Source organism: Paramormyrops kingsleyae, chromosome 18 (assembly GCF_048594095.1).
Source record: "Paramormyrops kingsleyae isolate MSU_618 chromosome 18, PKINGS_0.4, whole genome shotgun sequence".
NCBI classification, from domain to species: domain Eukaryota; kingdom Metazoa; phylum Chordata; class Actinopteri; order Osteoglossiformes; family Mormyridae; genus Paramormyrops; species Paramormyrops kingsleyae.
Window position 1 is genome coordinate 2,126,929 of NC_132814.1, and position 17,538 is coordinate 2,144,466.

At 50.8% G+C, this 17,538-nt stretch overlaps 10 non-coding genes and 2 pseudogenes across 10 annotated transcripts; all 12 read right to left on the reverse strand.

Moving 5' to 3' along the window:
* Positions 1 to 6,366: 6,366 nt before the first annotated feature.
* Positions 6,367 to 6,480, reverse strand: LOC140579999 (U5 spliceosomal RNA). Its single transcript, XR_011983781.1, has one exon. It is a non-coding gene; the product is annotated as a U5 spliceosomal RNA (small nuclear RNA).
* A 415-nt stretch (positions 6,481 to 6,895) lies between these two features.
* On the reverse strand, positions 6,896 to 7,087 carry LOC140580013 (U2 spliceosomal RNA). The gene has a single exon (XR_011983794.1). It is a non-coding gene; the product is annotated as a U2 spliceosomal RNA (small nuclear RNA).
* A 195-nt stretch (positions 7,088 to 7,282) lies between these two features.
* Positions 7,283 to 7,396, reverse strand: LOC140579994 (U5 spliceosomal RNA). The gene has a single exon (XR_011983776.1). It is a non-coding gene; the product is annotated as a U5 spliceosomal RNA (small nuclear RNA).
* A 416-nt stretch (positions 7,397 to 7,812) lies between these two features.
* Positions 7,813 to 8,025, reverse strand: LOC140579880 (U2 spliceosomal RNA; annotated as a pseudogene).
* Positions 8,026 to 9,994: 1,969 nt separating this feature from the next.
* Positions 9,995 to 10,108, reverse strand: LOC140580000 (U5 spliceosomal RNA). Its single transcript, XR_011983782.1, has one exon. It is a non-coding gene; the product is annotated as a U5 spliceosomal RNA (small nuclear RNA).
* A 432-nt stretch (positions 10,109 to 10,540) lies between these two features.
* LOC140579782 (U2 spliceosomal RNA) lies at positions 10,541 to 10,732 on the reverse strand. Its single transcript, XR_011983636.1, has one exon. It is a non-coding gene; the product is annotated as a U2 spliceosomal RNA (small nuclear RNA).
* Positions 10,733 to 10,927: 195 nt separating this feature from the next.
* Positions 10,928 to 11,041, reverse strand: LOC140580001 (U5 spliceosomal RNA). The gene has a single exon (XR_011983783.1). It is a non-coding gene; the product is annotated as a U5 spliceosomal RNA (small nuclear RNA).
* A 430-nt stretch (positions 11,042 to 11,471) lies between these two features.
* LOC140579794 (U2 spliceosomal RNA) lies at positions 11,472 to 11,663 on the reverse strand. The gene has a single exon (XR_011983647.1). It is a non-coding gene; the product is annotated as a U2 spliceosomal RNA (small nuclear RNA).
* Positions 11,664 to 11,858: 195 nt separating this feature from the next.
* Positions 11,859 to 11,972, reverse strand: LOC140580002 (U5 spliceosomal RNA). Its single transcript, XR_011983784.1, has one exon. It is a non-coding gene; the product is annotated as a U5 spliceosomal RNA (small nuclear RNA).
* Positions 11,973 to 12,402: 430 nt separating this feature from the next.
* On the reverse strand, positions 12,403 to 12,594 carry LOC140579807 (U2 spliceosomal RNA). The gene has a single exon (XR_011983658.1). It is a non-coding gene; the product is annotated as a U2 spliceosomal RNA (small nuclear RNA).
* Positions 12,595 to 12,789: 195 nt separating this feature from the next.
* Positions 12,790 to 12,903, reverse strand: LOC140580003 (U5 spliceosomal RNA). The gene has a single exon (XR_011983785.1). It is a non-coding gene; the product is annotated as a U5 spliceosomal RNA (small nuclear RNA).
* A 412-nt stretch (positions 12,904 to 13,315) lies between these two features.
* Positions 13,316 to 13,536, reverse strand: LOC140579946 (U2 spliceosomal RNA; annotated as a pseudogene).
* Between the last annotated feature and the right edge of the window lie 4,002 nt (positions 13,537 to 17,538).

The following is a 17,538-nucleotide window of genomic DNA, read 5'->3' on the forward strand; positions in this document are numbered from 1 at the left end:
CATGGCGGGAAATATTTAAGGCCAATTTATACGATACTACTGATCCCCTACTCGGCCCATTAAACATTCATAATTTATCGATGTTACAGTGGAAAGTGCAGATGATGTTGCTCCCGGCTGTGAAGCAACGCCATGTAATGCAGCGTTCTATAGCATCTAAGTGAGCCGAATTCGCCATATTGTCCTCAATCGCCCCTAACCTGCAACCACTTAGCGGGCTAATTTCGTCGTTACCGCCCATTTCTATGCAGATGGGAGTGGCGAATTTGCATATGTTCTCAACATTTAGAGTCTACATGTAACATTTATATTTAACATTTAACATTTACATTTAACATTTAGATATGTTAACATTTAGATATGTTAACATTTATATTTAACATTTATATTTATATTTAACATTTTCCAAAATGTCATCATTTTGCAAAGATGGCAAGATGGCGGCGCGCGTGAGTGCTGCAGCTTGGTGCCCTCTAGTTCGGTGTGGCAATTGTATGGCGAACTCTGCCAAGCACAATGCGTATACAGTCGTGCAAACCTGATCAGCATCGGTTTTCAAAATAGCATTCCCGTCACGGACTATTTTCAACAAGCCAACAACATACCGCCTGAAATATCGAGGACACCGGGGTCTCCATGGATTGTTGTCGGCTCTCACAGACAGCGACGACGGAGACGGGACAGGAAACAAAAACGGGGATGTCGAGCCGGCCTGATAAAGAGGCTAAAGAAGGATCCTCACAGACCACCTCTCCCTAGCGTCTTCCTGGCAAACGTAAGATCTATCGTGCATAAAATGGATGACCTAGAGCTACGGATAGCAAATAACAACTTCGTCCGGGACTGCTGTGTGCTGATCCTAACTGAAACCTGGCTACATCCTGCTATACCCGACAAAGCTGTGCAGCTAGCAGGTCGCGTCATTCACCGGAACGACAGGAACAGTGACTCTGGTAAGAAAAGAGGAGGTGGTCTCTGCATTTACATTAACAATGACTGGTGCTCACAAAGCCATGTTACTCATAAATACTGTTCCCCTGATCTTGAGGCATTAACTGTCATCTGCCGCCCTTTTTACTTACCTAGGGAGCTAACTGTAGTCTCCATTACGGCTGTGTATATCCCCCCAGATGCTAACGGGGACGTAGCTCTAAGCTATCTTCATGGATGCATTAGTAAACAACAACTGGACCAGCCGGATGGGGTACACATAATAGCTGGGGATTTTAATCAGGCTTGCCTGAAAACTGTTCTCCCTAAATTCACCCAATATGTGAAATGTGCCACCAGGGAGAGCAACACCCTTGACCATGTTTACTGTAATATTAAACATGCATATAAAACAGAGCCACACCCTCACATTGGCCAGTCGGACCACCTCTCGCTGCATCTCGTACCCGCCTATACTCCCTACATCAGGAAAAGCAAGCCATTCACCAGGGTGATCAACACCTTGCCCGGGGACGCCCTCTCCCAGCTTCAAGACTGCTTCACAACCACGGACTGGAGTGTTTTTGAAAGCAACGATTTGGAGGAATTTACAGTGACTGTGCTATCATACATTGTTTACTGTATTGATATGGTCACCATCACCAAACGTGTTAGGGTATTCCCCAACCAAAAACCCTGGATGACGAGTGAAGTGCGGCACCTCATCAGGGACCGTAACACAGCATTCAGATCAGGAGACAGGGCACTGTACAGTGCATCCAGAGCTAACCTGAAGAAAGGCATCAGGGCTGCTAAGGTCGCATACAAAAGGAAAATAGAGGGATACATCACAGACAAGAACCCACGTTAAGTGTGGCACGGATTACAAAACATCACCAACTACAAGGGCCACCAGATCACACCCCCTTCCGCCGATGCTACAATGGCAGAGGAGTTAAATAACTTCTTTGCCCGGTTCGAGGCAAATGGTCATTCAGCACCCCCCCCAGCCTTCACCAACACCCCGCTACTCCTCCAGGAACATCAGGTGAGGAGGGTCCTGAGGGAGGTTAATCCAAGGAAAACAGCTGGACCGGATGGAGTGCCTGGCAAGGTACTCAAGGCGTGCTCAGACCAACTGGCAGGAATTTTCACCAAGATTTTCAACATCTCCCTGTCCCGAGCCATCGTCCCATACTGCTGGAAATCCTCTACCATCATTCCAGTTCCAAAAACATCTGCCTGCAAAAACCTGAACAACTTTAGGCCTGTGGCATTAACATCTGTGGCAATGAAGTGCCTGGAAAAGCTGGTTGCCAAGCACATCAAAGACTACCTCCCTCCATCATTTGACCCCCACCAGTTAGCCTACAGGGCAAACCGTTCCACTGAGGACGCCATTGCCATCGCCCTCCATGCAACGCTGAAACACCTTGACCACCCGGGTAACTATGCAAGACTGCTCTTCATAGATTTCAGCTCAGCCTTCAATACAATAAACCCGGACATTCTGATTAAAAAACTCCTGGACTTACGCCTCCCTCCCTCCACCTGCGCTTGGATTAAAGACTTCCTCTCCAATAGGCCACAACAAGTGAGACTCGGTCGCCATCTTTCCCCTTCGCTCACACTCAGCACTGGCTCCCCCCAAGGCTGTGTGTTGAGCCCACTCCTGTACACACTCTATACATCAGATTGTTCCCCCATCCACCCCTCCAACCTCATCATAAAGTTCGCAGATGATACCACAGTGGTCGGTCTCATTTCAGGGGGCGATGAGACAGCATACAGAGATGAGGTGCAGTCACTTGCAACTTGGTGCACATCAAACAACTTACTTCTCAACACACTAAAAACCAAGGAAATCATCATAGACTTCAGACGCAAACGCACTGCCCATGCTCCACTGAATCTTAACGGGGAATGCATTGAGCAGGTGGCGTCAGTTAAATTCCTAGGGGTACACATCACCGAAGATCTCACTTGGTCCACCAACACTAAAGCAATAACTAAGAAGGCCCAGCAGCGTATGCACTTCCTGAGAATTCTCAGGAAAAACCATCTGGAACAGAAGCTGCTGGTGTCCTTCTACCGGACAGTCATCGAAAGCATACTCACCTTCAGCATCACAGTATGGTATGCGGGATGTACAGCAGCAGACAGGAAGGCCATGCAGAGGGTCATTTACACAGCCCAAAAGATCATAGGCCACCCTCTGCCCTCCCTGGAAAAGCTCGCCGAATCCCGCTGCCTCTCCAGGTCCAGGTCCATTCTCAAAGACTCTGCCCACCCAGCCCACCACCTGTTCAACCCGCTTCCCTCCGGCAGGCGGTTCAGGTCACTAAACGCCCGCACTACAAGACTTTCCAACAGTTTTTTTCCCTGGGCCATACGTTCACTTAACAAAAACAATATCCCTCTGCAGACATTGGTCACCCACCACCCCAATCCCCCCCCCCCCTCCTTCCACCGTCTGCAATGATTAACTATGTCTCTGGAAATTGTATTTGATCACTTTATCCTCATCACCATCGCACTTTAACAACAGGCATTTGATAGTCTGATGCTGTTACGTTTACTATAATGTTATACCTTTGTGCAGGGGAGTGTCTTGTTTTGGTTGGAAGGTGGGGACTAATGTTTTGGGTGAGAGGAGTGAATAGGTTTGGGGGGAGTGTATGAGTGAGTGTGGGTAGGCTGCCTTGGGGCAGATTTGTTAATTCTTAACTATATTGGTTTTAAAACACTGACTAAGAGTGGCAACTCTAAATTTCGTTGTGTTTAATACTACGTATTTTATGCAATGACAAATAAAGCTTCTAATCTAATTTACATAGGGCTGGACAATAATTCGATATCAATATATATCGCGATATATTTTTTTTCGATAACGGTGATACGATTTTTAAACACATTTCCGATATTTACATGTATCACAAGTGCTAAACAGCGCGTATTCAAATCGCATTTGCATGGTAATTTGCTGAACAACGCAGCTGTGAAACGTGATCCAGGTAAAACTTTTTTAGACAGCATAAATAATATTGAAGCATTTGTTTAAGCAGACTGTTAAAAGCAAAAGCAACAAAGCATTTTAGACTTTGTAAAGAAACCATAGTAACCACGTGTATGATACTTTTCAGAGCTGCGTCAGAGGGAAATGACTCGTGAATTTAATTTTGACACTGGTTAGCTTTTTGTGAAAACGAACTACAGTACACCCCGCAGGTTTTTTGTGATTTTGTGAGCGATCTTTGTGTTTTCAATGTTGGAGAATATAATTAAAGGTTTGTATCAAGAAACGACGGTGGTTTTTATTGTATACTGGTAAATCTCTGCTGTTAGTTGGTGGTATGCCTTTTGTTAGCCAACATGTATGTCGGGGCCGGCTCTACGCTGGGGCAACGCCCCCTTAAGCAAACGTCCTGCCCCCTTAAATCAAACTTTTAGAAGTTGAGGAAGAAAATAATAATTACCCACAAACTGAATATGGACAAGATTTACTACAGTAGCTGAAAAATCCACTGAAAAAGGCACAAACGAGATGATAAGTTTCACTTCTTGTTCGCTCTTTCCCTCCGCGTTCTGTTTGTGCGCGGGCTCACGCAGCACTCGGCAGATCCCCCACTCACCCTCCCCCCAGCTAAACATCCAATCACTGTTAGTATGCAAATGAGCCAGTTTCTCAGTAGGCAGGGCAAAGCGAAATGAGCTGCGTGATTGCGGAAGGTTTGGAGGAAACAGCAATCTCTCTCGTCAAAATCATAGTGATTAGTGAGATCATGGTTCGAATTATTTTTGTCTGTTTGGGGGGGGTCTTGATCGGGGGGTACTGTACCCCCCAGTACCCCCCGATCAAGACCCCCCCCAAATAGACAAAAATAGCAGTTTGGGGGGGGGGTATTAACATTTTTCTTGTTGTTTTTTTTTTTTTTAAGAAAGAACCTTACCTTGTAGGAAAATTTTATGTAAAACGATTTTAGACACCCCTAGTGTGGATCGTACCATTTGAACCACCTTGGCGCTAGAAGCAGCTTAGCCAGTCGGTTACGTCATTCATTCTCATTGAGCGACTTGTTCGTTGTGATTTCAAGATTCTTTATTCGTCACATACATAGTTATAACAAGTACAACATGTAGTGAAATGAACCCTGACCGATCCTATTTTTCAGTTTTATATTTCAAGACTCGGTGAATTGATTTTTTCTTTTTCATAACTTAGCCTACCCTTTTTAGTTTTGGTAATATTGGCAATAGTGAAAAGTGTTTTGTTGGGTTCAAATATGTTTGATATAGGCCATCCAATTAAGGTAAATGTCTTGTTTTTAATCTGATGAGGAATATTTTATTTTATTTTTTGTTTTACTTTTCAGTTTTCCCCCTGAGGGATTGCCACCTTACTGTGGTCAGGGGCTTTGCGTGCCTCAGTGACCCTAAGAGCTACACCAGCAGAAGCTTAGCCTTCAGGTGGGACACCCAAGTTGGACAGGTCTTAGGGCAGAGGCCTGACAAAGTGCAAACCAATTACATGACAAAAACAGTTATCCAGAGCACCACCCCACCCCTTTCCCGCCTTTGTCGCCACCATGTGCCCCCTTCACATTTCTGTCTGCCCCCTCATATATGCATGTCTAGAACCGGCCCCGATGTATGTACATATTTATAGCATGCCGATCGCGTATGTATGTATGTACATTCTCAGTTATTAACGCACATAAATACATTTCAAGCACATGCTAATATATTGCTGCCATATTGGTTTTCGGTTATCTCGATCATCGGTTATCTCGACGCTTTTTGGCAACCCCCTAGGCCGGCGACATAACCGGGTTCGACTGTATATGAATAATCAGCCTGTTCTAGTTTAAATGGAAATATATTATTGTTAATAAGCTGAGTCTGAGAGTTTTATTTATTTGATAGTTTATTTCACATTTCTTGTTTGTAAAGGCTAAATACAAAAAAAAAGTGAACCTTTTTTTTTTTGTACTGTTTTTATTTAAAAAAAAAATTATATAATTTTAATAGGAGGAGCCTGGAGGTATTATAGACTTTGCAAATTCAGTTTGCAGACAACCATTGTGCGTGTCCTCGGCAGTTTTTTCCTGAGGCTTTTTAATATTACCCATATCGATATCGGAATTATATCGTATCGACCAAAATTAAGAAATATATCGTGATATAAATTTTTGCCATATCGTCCAGACCTACTTGATCTTAGCCAAAAGGCCGAGAAGCGATACCCACAAATTGCGCCCCGCCGGGCGCCGGCATGCGGGATGCCGACGGAGCTGGCGCGGCTCAGCCCTCACCAGCCCCTCTGGCAGGTGTCGCCCGGCGAGTCCACGCGTGATCCAGGGAGACCACAGCCGCGCCACCGGGCACCTAACGCCAGCCGCTAAGCCGGGCCCAGTCTTCCTTTGACAGCAGCAGTGCAGCTCTGCTTGGGCAGAGCCTCCAAAAATACCATGAACTCATCGCTATCCCTCTCCACGGAAATCTTTAGTAAAAGGCGAAAGATTTATACGGGATGAAGAGAGACCCGAGTCGATATGGGGCCGCCGCCAAGCCCGTCGCCGTTAGCCGGGCCTGCGTGACGCCCCCGCTCGGAGTAGAATGCCCAGGGGCGTCGCAGCCGCCGTCCTCGGGGCCCCGACTCCTCCCTGTCCTCCTGTCCTCTCAAAAGACAGCAATCATTTTAACAAACATGAGGGGAAATTCAAAAGGCAAAGATGACATCACGCCTTACCTCAGCGCAGCTGTCCACCGCACAAACAGTGTGTCACCTTCCTTTAAAAAAAAAAAAAAAAAAAAAAAAAAAAAGAAAAACGGCGGGAAACGGGGGCCACGCACAGACAGGGCCCCCCCCCTCACAGCACTCAGTCTATTAGTCACTCACTCACTCACTCAGTCAGTCAGTCAGTCAGTCAGTCAGTCAGTTCTGCCTTTCGACAACAGGGGGCAGTAGAGGTGCACCATTCCCGGAAGCACTGCAATACCGGGTCGATGCGTGGAGCGGACGGGGCAAGCCCCATTTCCGGCTCCCTGTTCCAAAAATCCGTTTAATATGTGGTCCCCTCCATGGGGGACGTATCAGATATTAAACTGATAAGAACAGATACTACACTTGATCTTAGCCAAAAGGCCGAGAAGCGATACCCACAAATTGCGCCCCGCCGGGCGCCGGCATGCGGGATGCCGACGGAGCTGGCGCGGCTCAGCCCTCACCAGCCCCTCTGGCAGGTGTCGCCCGGCGAGTCCACGCGTGATCCAGGGAGACCACAGCCGCGCCACCGGGCACCTAACGCCAGCCGCTAAGCCGGGCCCAGTCTTCCTTTGACAGCAGCAGTGCAGCTCTGCTTGGACAGAGCCTCCAAAAATACCATGAACTCATCGCTATCCCTCTCCACGGAAATCTTTAGTAAAAGGCGAAAGATTTATACGGGATGAAGAGAGACCCGAGTCGATATGGGGCCGCCGCCAAGCCCGTCGCCGTTAGCCGGGCCTGCGTGACGCCCCCGCTCGGAGTAGAATGCCCAGGGGCGTCGCAGCCGCCGTCCTCGGGGCCCCGACTCCTCCCTGTCCTCCTGTCCTCTCAAAAGACAGCAATCATTTTAACAAACATGAGGGGAAATTCAAAAGGCAAAGATGACATCATGCCTTACCTCAGCGCAGCTGTCCACCGCACAAACAGTGTGTCACCTTCCTTTAAAAAAAAAAAAAAAAAAAAAAAAAAAAAAAAAAGAAAAACGGCGGGAAACGGGGGCCACGCACAGACAGGGCCCCCCCCCTCACAGCACTCAGTCTATTAGTCACTCACTCACTCACTCAGTCAGTCAGTCAGTCAGTCAGTCAGTTCTGCCTTTCGACAACAGGGGGCAGTAGAGGTGCACCATTCCCGGAAGCACTGCAATACCGGGTCGATGCGTGGAGCGGACGGGGCAAGCCCCACTTCCGGCTCCCTGTTCCAAAAATCCGTTTAATATGTGGTCCCCTCCATGGGGGACGTATCAGATATTAAACTGATAAGAACAGATTTTATTCATCTTTAATCAACATTTCTGCATACAATCTAAAACCAACACATAAAACTATAAAGACATTTATCACACTACCCATAATAAGCTAACTTCAACACTAAAAGAAATACACATATAAATCACACTCCTAACCTATTCAATCATAAAACAACAACATATATAACACATATTATAAAACAATCATATAATACCACATACATAAAACTTCTAAAATACTTCAACCCTACAACACCATTACAACACACGTTAAAACAGTATTAAATACATAAATACAGCAGAAATCCTAAAATGTCTAAAAAGGTAAAACACTATCATCATCAACAATATCCCCATTAAAACTAAGGTCCCCCCCCGACTCGGCAGCAACTAAAAAAGAGCGTTCATTAGCAAAGTCCTGCTGCCCTGCATAAAAACGTCTCTCTTGGGGGGAGACCAAAACACTTTGCAGATCAATTAGCTCTAAGGGGAAGATCGCTTCTCGGCCTAAAGCAGTGTCCTCGTTCCTCCGGGCCTTCTTCCTCCTCCTGCATTGGACAAACCTGGAGGGAGAGGTTGCGCGCTTTTCAGCCACGGCCACTTGACCCTTACCAGGGGACTCCACCGAAGCGCTGGAAGCCGTGGACTCCCCATCAGCACCGGCGAAGGGCTGTTCCTCGCTGTTCTCAGCTCCCCTCTCGGCTCCCCCGTGCATCTCAGCGCAGCCCGGCAGTGCCTGCTGTCGGGCCCCGTCCACAGCCGAACCCCGAGCAACGGCGTCGGCCCAGGACGGTTTGCGCTGAGGGCAGCTCCGGGCCAGATGGTCCTCACCTCTGCACAGGTTACACCGGAGGGGGCCCTTGCAGTCCTTCGCCAGGTGACCGACGTCCAGGCATCTCCAGCACTTCATGGTGGTACAGGAGTCCGCGGTGTGGCCCAGGCCGTGGCACAAGCGGCAGGAGGAGGGTTGCCCGGAGTAAAAAAGGTAGCCCTTGCAACGACCTATAATAAAATAAGCAGGTGGGTGGCTATACCCGTCAGGGGAGCTAGCGTCGGGGCGCAGGCACACCCGGAACTGCCTGCGCCCAGTCCAGACACCCAGCTGGTCTCTCACGTCCCTGTGCCCAGGGACCACGTCGACAAACCTGCCCAGGAAGGCAGCCACCGCTTCAGCTGGAACGAAGGGGTCCAAGACGTGGACGGTGATCACTCTCCGGTCCAGCTTCCACAGTGGCTCCACGTCATAGAACATCCGGCGAAGCTCTTCCTCCAAGCGGCTGCATGCAGCCAACATCCTCTTATAGCCCTCTTCCGTAGTGCAAGTCACATAAAAGAAGGCCGAAGACTGGTTGCGCTGCACACAGATGATGTCTTCCATGGTGAGTCCCAGGAGGCCGAAGAGCACCTCCCGGATGAAGCACAGTCTCTCCGGGAAACTCTCCGGTTCCTCCTGGTGAGTCCACTTGAAGGCTGCTGTATGCCGGATGACTACGACGGTCCTGTGTGGGCTCCCGGACATCCTGGCGATGGTGGGCAAGAGAGTCCTCGGGAGCCGGGCAGGGAGTCGACGTGTCCTAGCTGGGTGCCTAAACTAATAAAAGCTGGAAATAAAACCCCAAGCTCACCCTGCGGGAACGGCGGTCAAGCCACCCGAACCTGCACGTTAGGCTTGCAAGGGCTACCCAAAATAAAAAAAAGCGCTAAAAGGAGACAACAGCTAGCCCCGTGGCAGCGGCGGTCAAGCCACCTGCTGGTCACGCTTTAGGTTCGCTGTTGCCTCCACTAAAAAACCTGGCAATAAAAATCCCTCCAAAAAGCAGCACTTGATCTTAGCCAAAAGGCCGAGAAGCGATACCCACAAATTGCGCCCCGCCGGGCGCCGGCATGCGGGATGCCGACGGAGCTGGCGCGGCTCAGCCCTCACCAGCCCCTCTGGCAGGTGTCGCCCGGCGAGTCCACGCGTGATCCAGGGAGACCACAGCCGCGCCACCGGGCACCTAACGCCAGCCGCTAAGCCGGGCCCAGTCTTCCTTTGACAGCAGCAGTGCAGCTCTGCTTGGGCAGAGCCTCCAAAAATACCATGAACTCATCGCTATCCCTCTCCACGGAAATCTTTAGTAAAAGGCGAAAGATTTATACGGGATGAAGAGAGACCCGAGTCGATATGGGGCCGCCGCCAAGCCCGTCGCCGTTAGCCGGGCCTGCGTGACGCCCCCGCTCGGAGTAGAATGCCCAGGGGCGTCGCAGCCGCCGTCCTCGGGGCCCCGACTCCTCCCTGTCCTCCTGTCCTCTCAAAAGACAGCAATCATTTTAACAAACATGAGGGGAAATTCAAAAGGCAAAGATGACATCATGCCTTACCTCAGCGCAGCTGTCCACCGCACAAACAGTGTGTCACCTTCCTTTAAAAAAAAAAAAAAAAAAAAAAAAAAAAAAAAAAGAAAAACGGCGGGAAACGGGGGCCACGCACAGACAGGGCCCCCCCCCTCACAGCACTCAGTCTATTAGTCACTCACTCACTCACTCACTCAGTCAGTCAGTCAGTCAGTCAGTCAGTCAGTCAGTCAGTTCTGCCTTTCGACAACAGGGGGCAGTAGAGGTGCACCATTCCCGGAAGCACTGCAATACCGGGTCGATGCGTGGAGCGGACGGGGCAAGCCCCACTTCCGGCTCCCTGTTCCAAAAATCCGTTTAATATGTGGTCCCCTCCATGGGGGACGTATCAGATATTAAACTGATAAGAACAGATACTACACTTGATCTTAGCCAAAAGGCCGAGAAGCGATACCCACAAATTGCGCCCCGCCGGGCGCCGGCATGCGGGATGCCGACGGAGCTGGCGCGGCTCAGCCCTCACCAGCCCCTCTGGCAGGTGTCGCCCGGCGAGTCCACGCGTGATCCAGGGAGACCACAGCCGCGCCACCGGGCACCTAACGCCAGCCGCTAAGCCGGGCCCAGTCTTCCTTTGACAGCAGCAGTGCAGCTCTGCTTGGGCAGAGCCTCCAAAAATACCATGAACTCATCGCTATCCCTCTCCACGGAAATCTTTAGTAAAAGGCGAAAGATTTATACGGGATGAAGAGAGACCCGAGTCGATATGGGGCCGCCGCCAAGCCCGTCGCCGTTAGCCGGGCCTGCGTGACGCCCCCGCTCGGAGTAGAATGCCCAGGGGCGTCGCAGCCGCCGTCCTCGGGGCCCCGACTCCTCCCTGTCCTCCTGTCCTCTCAAAAGACAGCAATCATTTTAACAAACATGAGGGGAAATTCAAAAGGCAAAGATGACATCATGCCTTACCTCAGCGCAGCTGTCCACCGCACAAACAGTGTGTCACCTTCCTTTAAAAAAAAAAAAAAAAAAAAAAAAAAAAAAAAGAAAAACGGCGGGAAACGGGGGCCACGCACAGACAGGGCCCCCCCCCTCACAGCACTCAGTCTATTAGTCACTCACTCACTCACTCACTCACTCACTCACTCAGTCAGTCAGTCAGTCAGTCAGTCAGTTCTGCCTTTCGACAACAGGGGGCAGTAGAGGTGCACCATTCCCGGAAGCACTGCAATACCGGGTCGATGCGTGGAGCGGACGGGGCAAGCCCCACTTCCGGCTCCCTGTTCCAAAAATCCGTTTAATATGTGGTCCCCTCCATGGGGGACGTATCAGATATTAAACTGATAAGAACAGATACTACACTTGATCTTAGCCAAAAGGCCGAGAAGCGATACCCACAAATTGCGCCCCGCCGGGCGCCGGCATGCGGGATGCCGACGGAGCTGGCGCGGCTCAGCCCTCACCAGCCCCTCTGGCAGGTGTCGCCCGGCGAGTCCACGCGTGATCCAGGGAGACCACAGCCGCGCCACCGGGCACCTAACGCCAGCCGCTAAGCCGGGCCCAGTCTTCCTTTGACAGCAGCAGTGCAGCTCTGCTTGGGCAGAGCCTCCAAAAATACCATGAACTCATCGCTATCCCTCTCCACGGAAATCTTTAGTAAAAGGCGAAAGATTTATACGGGATGAAGAGAGACCCGAGTCGATATGGGGCCGCCGCCAAGCCCGTCGCCGTTAGCCGGGCCTGCGTGACGCCCCCGCTCGGAGTAGAATGCCCAGGGGCGTCGCAGCCGCCGTCCTCGGGGCCCCGACTCCTCCCTGTCCTCCTGTCCTCTCAAAAGACAGCAATCATTTTAACAAACATGAGGGGAAATTCAAAAGGCAAAGATGACATCATGCCTTACCTCAGCGCAGCTGTCCACCGCACAAACAGTGTGTCACCTTCCTTTAAAAAAAAAAAAAAAAAAAAAAAAAAAAAAAAGAAAAACGGCGGGAAACGGGGGCCACGCACAGACAGGGCCCCCCCCCTCACAGCACTCAGTCTATTAGTCACTCACTCACTCACTCACTCACTCACTCACTCAGTCAGTCAGTCAGTCAGTCAGTCAGTTCTGCCTTTCGACAACAGGGGGCAGTAGAGGTGCACCATTCCCGGAAGCACTGCAATACCGGGTCGATGCGTGGAGCGGACGGGGCAAGCCCCACTTCCGGCTCCCTGTTCCAAAAATCCGTTTAATATGTGGTCCCCTCCATGGGGGACGTATCAGATATTAAACTGATAAGAACAGATACTACACTTGATCTTAGCCAAAAGGCCGAGAAGCGATACCCACAAATTGCGCCCCGCCGGGCGCCGGCATGCGGGATGCCGACGGAGCTGGCGCGGCTCAGCCCTCACCAGCCCCTCTGGCAGGTGTCGCCCGGCGAGTCCACGCGTGATCCAGGGAGACCACAGCCGCGCCACCGGGCACCTAACGCCAGCCGCTAAGCCGGGCCCAGTCTTCCTTTGACAGCAGCAGTGCAGCTCTGCTTGGGCAGAGCCTCCAAAAATACCATGAACTCATCGCTATCCCTCTCCACGGAAATCTTTAGTAAAAGGCGAAAGATTTATACGGGATGAAGAGAGACCCGAGTCGATATGGGGCCGCCGCCAAGCCCGTCGCCGTTAGCCGGGCCTGCGTGACGCCCCCGCTCGGAGTAGAATGCCCAGGGGCGTCGCAGCCGCCGTCCTCGGGGCCCCGACTCCTCCCTGTCCTCCTGTCCTCTCAAAAGACAGCAATCATTTTAACAAACATGAGGGGAAATTCAAAAGGCAAAGATGACATCACGCCTTACCTCAGCGCAGCTGTCCACCGCACAAACAGTGTGTCACCTTCCTTTAAAAAAAAAAAAAAAAAAAAAAAAAAAAAAGAAAAACGGCGGGAAACGGGGGCCACGCACAGACAGGGCCCCCCCCCTCACAGCACTCAGTCTATTAGTCACTCACTCACTCACTCAGTCAGTCAGTCAGTCAGTCAGTCAGTTCTGCCTTTCGACAACAGGGGGCAGTAGAGGTGCACCATTCCCGGAAGCACTGCAATACCGGGTCGATGCGTGGAGCGGACGGGGCAAGCCCCACTTCCGGCTCCCTGTTCCAAAAATCCGTTTAATATGTGGTCCCCTCCATGGGGGACGTATCAGATATTAAACTGATAAGAACAGATTTTTTTTTTTTTTTTCCCAATACTTTATTATACAGTTCTGCACAACAATTAAAATCACACAAATATACAAAGCATATAAACATCAATTTGCACTGTCATCAAGACATAATAAAACAGCCTTTTTGGTTCACAAATACAGATCCATAAATACTTTATAAAAGGCTAAAACATTCTCAACACAGTGCTACTTATATATGCTATACAAAACAAACCATTATTAAAACAATATTAAACAAAACATCTCCAGAACTGCAATAAAACACAAAACTATAAAACCACCAAAAAATGTCATTACAATATCAATTAAAACACAATTACAATTAAATGGCCATTTACACAAATAAAATGCCACCTTAAATGCCAGCTATTAAAACCTAAAACCATTAAAGGAGGAACACACCCGGCGACCTCCAACCTCTACACCAGGGTCAGGTTGGGACAGGGTCATACATTTCCACACACGTAAAATCAGCACCTCGGGAATAAAAACAAGGTCAATCATTTAAAAAGCAGCACAACAAACCAGAGTAAAATGTTAATAAATACAGTTATTGTTAATATGAATAAATAGGTGCTAAAAATGATCAACCAAAAACCGTGCTCAATTAATTATGCACATGCTGTTAGATAAAACCATTTTGAATACAACACACGCAAAAAAAAAACAAAGCACACTCACCTAAAACCCGAAGTATCTCCAGTGTGCTTCAGAAAGGTGTGTCACATCAAACCCTGTAGAATGGAGCGTCACCACCTAAACGAAACGGGGCTAAAGCCAAAAGAGGCCCTTCCACCTCTCCTTGGCCTCGTGATAGCCCCGCTGGATGACGTCAGTCTCCATCCTGAAACCCAAGTCGGCCCGGATTTTACGGAATACCCCTTGTGCCTCCAGATGAACCCCTCTGCGGATGAGCGCGGTCCTAGCATTCCACAGCTCTCGCTTGGTAATGCTGACCAGCAGCCACATCCAGGGGCCGAAGGGGTTATGGAGCTTGGGGTCCCACCCCTTCAACACCTTGTCGTAGGTCAGACCGGGCTGCGGGTCCACACGTCCACACAGGCCCGCTACCAACCCCCAAACTCTCTGTGCATGCCCACAGTCCCAAAACACGTGCCTGATGGTCTCATCCTCGCTGCACTCGGGCCTGGGGCAGCGGGGGTGTCTGGTCAGCTTATGCCTATGTAAGACGTCCCTGACTGGCAGCTTACCATGAAGGCACTGCCAGTTCAGGTCCTGCAGCCTATGATCCAAACCCTTAGGCTGGATTCTCGCCCATGTGCCTTCCTCCAGGCCCAGCATGGCCCGAGTATCCCTATGACCAAGCAAAGCCCTATAAAGCGCTCTATGCTTGGTCAAGGCCTCTGTCTTGACACCTGCCGGAAAAGACTTACTCCACTTGACAGCGTGGCTGTAGTGGGCCGGCAGGGTCTCAGCCTTGGGGCCGAGGTTGGTCCACGACGCCACCAGACGTCTCATGGGGAGAGCCAGCCACAGACGCACAAAGTGCTGATGGGGGTGCTCGAGGGGAGCTGCCAGGCGCGTGCAGAGCTGCGAGAAGAACAGGCAGTCAAGCTTGAGAGGAAAGTCAATAACATCCCTCCCCCCACTGTCCTTTCCGAGATACATCACTTCCCTACGCACGTACTCGTACCTGCCCCCCCAGACGAGGTTGAAAACGTCCTTCGTCAGGCCTCTGCGCATGAAGCGGGGCAAAGGGTACACATGTGCAAGGTAGAGCAGGGTGGGAAGAATATCCACTTTTAAGGCTAAAACCTTACCTTGGAAGGACAGGGACCTGGACTTCCACAGTCCGATCTTCCGCCTGGCGATCGCCAACCGCTCCTCCCAGTTCAAACGGGCGGCACCATCCGAAAGGAAGTTGACCCCCAACACTTTGAGAGGTCCGTCACAGAGGGTGAGACCACCTGCGACGTCCTCCCTCGCCTTCCAGCTGCCGAAATACTTGGCCACCGACTTACTGAGGTTGAGCGTCGCGCCGGAGGCCCTACCGAACGCATGAACAAGGCTCATGGCATGACCGAGAGACTGATCCGAGCAGACGAAAAGGGTGGTGTCGTCTGCATACTGGGTCAGTTTAACAGTTTTCCCCCGACTTCCTGGGATAAGAAGGCCATCGACCCCGGGGTGGGCGCGAATGGCGCACGCCAGCGGCTCTATATAGAGCGCGTAGAGGAGGGGGGAGAGGGGACATCCCTGCCTCACTCCACTCACCTGGGGCACCAAGTCACTCAGGAAGCCATTGATAACAACATGGCTTCCAACTTCATTATACAAAGTGTGTAACCACCCCAGATAATTGGGTCCAAAGCCAAACTTACCCAATACTTGAAACAGGAAGCGGTGATCTACCCGGTCAAAGGCTTTCTCCTGGTCCAAGCTGACCAGCAGGAGAGGGAGGTTCCTGTCCTCCACCCAGGCGATGGCGTCGCGGATGAGATGGAGGTTCCACGTCGCCGATCGACCCGGTACTCCACACGTCTGATCGCTGTGAACCAGATGAGCCATGGCCTTCTTCAGGCGTTCGGTAAGGGTCTTTGCGATGAGCTTTGTGTCTACACAAAGCATGGTCAGGGGCCTCCAGTTGCCAAGGTCGGCACGATCACCCTTCTTGTGCAACAAGGAAAGAACCCCTGACCTCATGCTCCTAGTGAGCAAACCCCGGCGCTGAACATCCTCTACAACCTGCAGTAATTCCGGCCCGAGGACATCCCAAAAGGTGGAATAAAATTCCACCGGGAGTCCGTCAAGGCCCGGTACCTTGCGGCGGTTCATCCTGCCAAGCACTGCGGTCAGCTCGGCCAAGGTGATGGGGGCTTCTAAGCCGTCCCGAATGTCACTGGGAAGACAAGGTGAGATATTATCTAGGAACCGCTCCCCTGCAACCGGGTCCGTGTCCCTAACCTTAAAAAGATTAAAATAGAACAGTTTAGCAACCTCCAGCATGTCTGATGTTGTCGTTGCCGTGTCGCCGTTTGAGGCACGGAGAGAGACAAAGCTCTTCTCCTCCCGGGCTTCCCTGGCTCTCTGGAAAAAAAAGGCGTTGCACTTTTCATTGTTTTCCAACAGGCACATTTTGTCGCGGAGCATTAGGGCCGAGGCAGCCTGTTCATGCAGGCGCCTCAGCTCACCCTTTATGCCAAGCAGTCGCTCGTGGTCGATGGCGCCCCCGTTGTTGTGAGCGGCGTATTCATCCCGCAACCTTCTCTCCAGCTGCAGAATGGAGAATTTCTTCTCCATCCTGCGCTGCTTGCTGTACTGCATGGAGAAGGTTCGGATCCTATCCTTCACACTCTCCCACCATTCAGCCACGGAGGGGAAGGTAGGCTTGTCCTTCTGCCACTCGGAGAAGTGATCTAAAAAAAGGTGTCTAAAATCGCTCTCCTCCAGGATCTGCAGGTTCATTTTCCAATAGCCGCCCCCACATTCAGGGGCGTCTATGGAAACAGTGGCCTCCACTGCCAAGTGGTCAGTGGGCCACTGTGGGGAGAGGGACACCTTTTTAAAAACAACGGGGGGTGAAGCTAAAATGTAGTCGATGCGACTGCTGGCTCCGCGACTATTATGCCAGGTGAAGCCCGGCATGCTGGGGTTGCATGTCTTAAAACCATCAACAAGTTTAAAGGAACGAATAAAATGGCGAAAGTGCCCAGAGCTGACATCCTGTCTACCCTCCAACGAGATGTTAAAGTCCCCTCCTAAAATCAAGTGTCGATCTGTGACACAGAACGGGGACAACTCTTCAAAGAGAGTTATACGGGATGAGGCCTCCACTGGAGCGTAGACACATATGGCCCGGAGGCGCTGTCCCCTCCATGTGGCGTCCACTCCCAAAACCCTACCTTGAAGAACGGTAAACGATCTTACTTCTTCAAAGGCGCGGTCGCCAAAAAGGATCCCGACGCCTGAGGAGTGGACACCACCTACGCTCCAGTAGGATCTACCCCTCTTCCATTGTCGTGAAAAGAGAGCCTCGTCCCGCTGGTCCCGGAGGTGGACTTCCTGCAGAAAACAAATGCTGAAGGGAGAAGATGCCAGCTGATTAAAAA